This window comes from Peromyscus leucopus, chromosome 1 (genome assembly GCF_004664715.2).
Source record: "Peromyscus leucopus breed LL Stock chromosome 1, UCI_PerLeu_2.1, whole genome shotgun sequence".
NCBI lineage: Eukaryota > Metazoa > Chordata > Mammalia > Rodentia > Cricetidae > Peromyscus > Peromyscus leucopus.
The window spans coordinates 135,422,959-135,428,644 of NC_051063.1; the positions used below are offsets into that span (position 1 = coordinate 135,422,959).

Sequence of the window (5,686 nt, forward strand, 5' to 3'; positions counted from 1 at the left end):
AGACAGATGAGGAGTTGTGGAGGAATACTGCTTTGACTATGTAAAGATGTGTTACAGTAGTTTATGCTGCATTTGTTTAATTATGTAAAGATTATTGCTTTGCCTGCCTAAGGCATCTTATTTGTCTAACAAAAAGATGAAGGATGAATAGTTAGGCAGAGGAGGGATAGGCATGGCTGGTGGACATAGAAAGTAAGTTAAGAGGAGAACTCTAGGCATGAGAGAGGAGAGAACAAAGGAGGAAAAGAGGGAGATGCCCAGGGCCAGCCGGCCAGCCAGCTTCCAGCAACCAGACACAGAGAAATCAGGGATGTAGGACATACAGAAGGAAAGAAAGGTAAAAAGCACCGAGGCAAAACATAAACGAAGAGAAACAGGTAAAGTTATAAGAGCTAGTGGGACAAGTCTAAACTAAGGTTGAGCATTCATAACTAGTATTAAGTCTCCATGTCTTTATTTGGAAGCTGATTGGCATTCCAAAGAAAGCCTGCTACAGGGAGTGATGACAGATGGAAGATTCTTTTCTTGATGAAAATAGTGACCATTTGGAACATTAAAAGTCGACTTCTGATACTTCCCTGGCAGGGGAGATAACATAATCATGAAGGTGTTTTTCTCAGGGCGAGACTTTTCTATTGCACTCAGGATGTGTTGGTCCATGTAATTTCCCTGCGTAATTTGTGGTAGTAGAAGAGTGTGCTCAAGTTTTCCCCTGTTTAAAAAAAAAGATAGACTTTTACCTCTAGGAATATGTAGTATTTGCATTTTTCTACTTTCCCTGCCCCCAAATATAAGTAAAATCCCTGGACATTGTATTTATAACAAACATGAGATGCTGAAAGATGAAGAGAAAAAATGAATATTGGTCCACGGAACACAAAGAAACCATTTGGTGAGCTCCCTAGGATTTCCTTGTGTGCCTCATATATAGAGATTTGGAACATGAGAATGGGAGCTTCAAAGGGCCAGTAAATTCAAACCAAGGGTTGCTTCAAAATCGTGTTCTCTGTATGTATCCTAATGAATAGCAAATGAGCATCTGAGGAAGACAGGAACTTTCTAGACAATAAGCATCATATTCTTGCCAAAAGCCACAGAACAAGTATGTCCTCACAATTAGCCATTTCAGAAAATGTCGTGGGAAACCTAGACTTGCACTTTCCCAATCACCCTGCTGGCTAGCAGAGATAAATCAACGAGGAAAGAAACCCAGCTGGAAACAACACTGCCCCCCACCAAGGTAAGATGAACAGAAAGGAACAGCCAGGTTTCTACTATACCTGGGAGTGAGGTGGCAAGTCCTATTTATACTCAGTGGAGTCCTGCCAGAGGAGACACAGTGGAGATCAGGGGTGCCAGCACCCTCTAGTTTAATTATGTCACCCTAACTCCCATAAAGCAAGTGGAGCCACCTGAAGAACACATCGTTTTCATCCCAGTATCAGCAAAGGCAGGGTAGTAAGCCAGAACCCCCAAATATTCATGGCAGTAATCCCTAAAGGCAGAATGGGGAACCTAAATGTGTATGGGAGTAATGAAAAACAGAGAGCACATAGATTATAAACATAACAAACAGCTTGTTTCAGAGACCTGTGGCTTTTTTTTTTTTTCAACTGTGTGCACAAGTCTGTGGTTTTTGAATAACATTTTAGTGAATGGTGCTGAGGAAATTTAAACAGCCAGAGACACAAAAGAAAATAAAAACCAAAAAGATGAAAGTGAGAGAGCAGAGAAACTGGTTCCCTCACATATGGCTGTTGGGAATGAAAAATGGCATAACTACCCTGAAACCTGCCTGGAAATTTCTTTAAAATTGAAAGTGTAACTACTGCATGAATCAGCAATTGTGTTCCTGCACATATATCCTAGGTAATCGAGAACTTTCCTCACACAGCACTCTCTACACAAATCTTCACAGACGTTCTCCTAACAATTTCCTGACTAGGAGCAATCCAGATGTCCTTCTGAAGGTGAATATTGACACAAGCTTTCCTGTACCATTTGACATTACTCAGGAACCCAAATTTAATGATCTACTAATATAGGTGAATTTGTAGAGGACTATGCTACTTCATGATTCTATTCTATAAACAGATGGATGTTTGCCGGGCTTGTTAGTCAGCTTTCCCTGGCTGTGTGTATGTTGGCTCACGTTTCAGAGGTCTCAGCTTCATGGTCCCATTGCTTTGTGCCTGTGGCCACACAGCAGTAGGCTATTCTAAGGACAGGCAGTGGAAGAAGTTTGTTCATTTCTTAGTGGCCAAGAAACAGATCTGAAGGGGCTAGGGACCAAATAAGACTTACAAAAGGAAAAGACTTTAGTTTTTGAGATCAAGTCTCCCCCTGGATGTGGAGCTCACTGATTGGAAAAGACTAGCTGCCCAGGAAGCCCCAGAGAGCTTTCTGTCTACACTCTCCAGCAGTAGGGTTACAGGGGCTTGCTGTCATGCCAGGCTTCTATGTGGATGCTGGGCATCCAAACTCAGGTGCTTAAGTTTTCTTGGCTAGCACTTTACTCTCTGAACTATCTCCCCAGCCTCCAATACCACCATTTTAAGCCTAAATTGGTGCACGAGTGCTGTGCTTCTTAATATCTCCCAAAAGCATGGGATATAAAGCCGAGGGGATGATTCCTGGTGGAGCAGTGTGGTAATTGTTGCATTTATAGGACAATCAGACATTTGTCTACCAATGAAAGTATGTTTCATCATCTATAGTCTTCTAGAAAAGTAAATCCTAATCAAAAATCCAACTGTCATCGCCAGCTTACAGAGGTGGAGTTTCAGAGAAATATGTTAAAGAACCGCCAAGACACATCTAGCAAAAGCTACAATGCAGCAAAATCTGTAACGCTCACACTAACAACCTCCTCCTCCTTCTTTTTTGTTTTTGTTTTTCGAGACAGGGTTTCTCTGTGTAGCTTTGCACCTTTCCTGGAACTCACTTGGTAGTCCACGCTGGCCTCGAACTCACAGAGATCCGCCTGGCTCTGCCTCCCGAGTGCTGGGATTAAAGGCATGCGCCACCACTGCCCAGCTTAACCTTCTTCTTTTTAAATTAAGGAAATCTTTACAAAATGGAAGAGGAATCTCTAGGCTATAATACCTTAGTGGACGTGGACAAGATGCAGTTCATGGACTTTGTTTGAATACTGATCTCCAAAGAAAAATTTAAAAACACAAATATGAGGCAAGAGAGTACATTTGAATGTTAATTAGATACCTGATGCTGTTCAGGACCTACTATGCTTTTCAGATATGAAAACAACAATGTGGTTATATTTTAACAATTCTTTAATTTTTAGAGACATATGCTGATTTATTTAAGATTTGTGTTTGCTTCTCACTTGTCCAAAGGCTACTGAGAAAAATAAACATACAGGTTTCCACCATACACTTTAGCACGTCACTGGATGTCATCCTTATTCAGCTCATGTTTAGGCATTCATGATGGTGAGACTTTCTGGGTGTGGCTTCTGACATTCCTAGGAATACATGCTCACAGCCAATTCCCTGGTTTCTCTACCTCTTAAAATGTTCCCAACCCCTCTCTTGTAGTGTCTCATGAGACTTAGGTGCAGGTGTTGTGTTGTATGTTTATCAGTTGAAACTGGGCTCAACAAATCTGTATTTTGATTGGTTGTGACTTTCTGGAATAGTCTCTGCTGTTGCAAAGAGAAGTTTCTTTGATGAGGGTCGAGGACTAACTATGTTTATCCATGGCTATAAGGACAAATATTCAGAATGTAGTTGGGGAGATTGGGAGAAAAGGTCCTCCCCATATCAACGGGTTATTCAATACCAAATGGTTTACCCTGAAAACAGATACATACAAGTAACATTTTATAGACTGAGAAGGTTGTACTTATATATTTAGGAATATATATATATATATATATATATATATATATATATATATATACACACACACATATACTTGTATATGTGTGTGTGCTCGTGTGTGCTGTATGTCTGTGTTTGCACCTGTGTGTCTGTGGTATGAATGTAGAACAACAATTAATGACAGAAGAGTCTGTAATTTGAAAGAGAGCAAAGATGGTGATATGGGAGGCTTTGGATGGATGGAATAAAAGAAGAAAATGTTGTAATTATGTTATAATACCAAATATAAATACAACAGTTTTAAAAATGACCTTAGGAAAGACAAGGCATGCCATGGGCTGGTTTTCTGGTGGGTTATGTTTTCACTTTCATGTTATTATTATTTTTTGTCTATCTGATGTTTTTTCATAGTAAAATTCTTCCACTGTTGCGCATATGCCTTTCTTTTCCTCTAAGGCTCACTTCCTGGACCACTGTGCTATCATTTCCGCCTTGAGGCTTTAGTGTATAATTTTACATGGTCACTCATCTGGATTCAACCTTTGCCCTTCTCCCATTTCTTCCCAATCCAGAAGCCATGGCAATTTCCTTAACACACAAGCTAGGTACCATTGTTTTTGTTTGTTTGTTCTCAAATGCTGCACATCACCAGGTGTAAAAGTAAAGGTTCTGACATCAGCCCGGAGGAACTGTGCACCAGCAGCTGCTGGTTGCTGGTGACCCTTTGACCCTGGCAGCTGTGAGCTCATTGTGGTGATATTGTGTTCCCTAATATATTGTGTACCCTAATAAACTTATCTGGGCTCAGAGAATAGAACAGCCACTAGATATAGAGGCCAGAAAATGGTGGCACACACACCTTTAATCCTAGCTTTCCAAAGGCAGAGATCTGTATGGATCTCTGTGAGTTCAAAGCTACACTGGAAACAGCCAGTCATGGTGACACACACCTATAATCCCAGGAAGTGATGGCAGGAAGCAGAAAGGTATATAAAGCGTGAGGACCAGCAACTAGAGTCCTGGTTAAGCTTTTAGGCTTTTGAGCAGCAATTTAGCTGAGATTCATTTGAATGAGGACTCAGAAGCTTCCAGTCTGAGGAAACAGGATCAGCTGAGGAATTGGCGAGGTAAGGTGGCTGTGGCTTGTTCTGCTTCTCTGATCTTCCAGCATATGATCACCCCAATACCTGGCTTCAGGTTTGTTTTTATTAATAAGCCCTTTTAAGATTCGTGCTACAGCTCATTTAATGTTTGCTCAGGCCTCCATCCCACCTTCTTCCTATCACATGTGACAAGCTGACATTGATTTGGCCTTTCAGGCTTTCAGACTGATCTCTGAGACTACAGGGGAGATAAGAAAAAAAAAAAAAAAAAAAAAAAAAGACTGTATGGAATTGTGTTGGTCTTCCCTGAGGTTAGTTATGTATCATCACCATTCACACAGAGTGCTTCTAATTTCCTTGATCAACTGCTCACAGAGCAAAGTTGTGAAGACTCTGCTGTTTTACTTTACAATACTTTTGAGCATTAGTTTGTTCTGGGTGGAGCTTTTCCCAGCTACCTCCGCATGAGTGTGGAGTGCACCTGCTTCCACTCTCCTTGCTCACATACATTCTTGCAGACCTTTCAGTCCTTGTTGTCAGAGACTCTTGTCTGAGTCACTTCATACTTGAACAGTATTTCTTCCCCTGTAGTATAATTGTTAATTTTAGCATCAAAATTTCACTTCTGTAAATCCCTGTCTAATTCCAGCCATATACTCTCTTGCATTCCTGCCTATGTGAGACTTCATGTTAGTTCCTTGAACTCTATGATATTTGTAACCCAAGATAGGTAAGTTAATA

At 40.8% G+C, this 5,686-nt stretch overlaps 1 pseudogene; it reads left to right on the top strand.

The window, feature by feature from the left end:
- Nucleotides 1-570: 570 nt before the first annotated feature.
- LOC114699892 lies at nt 571-711 on the top strand (annotated as a pseudogene).
- Nucleotides 712-5,686: the final 4,975 nt, after the last annotated feature.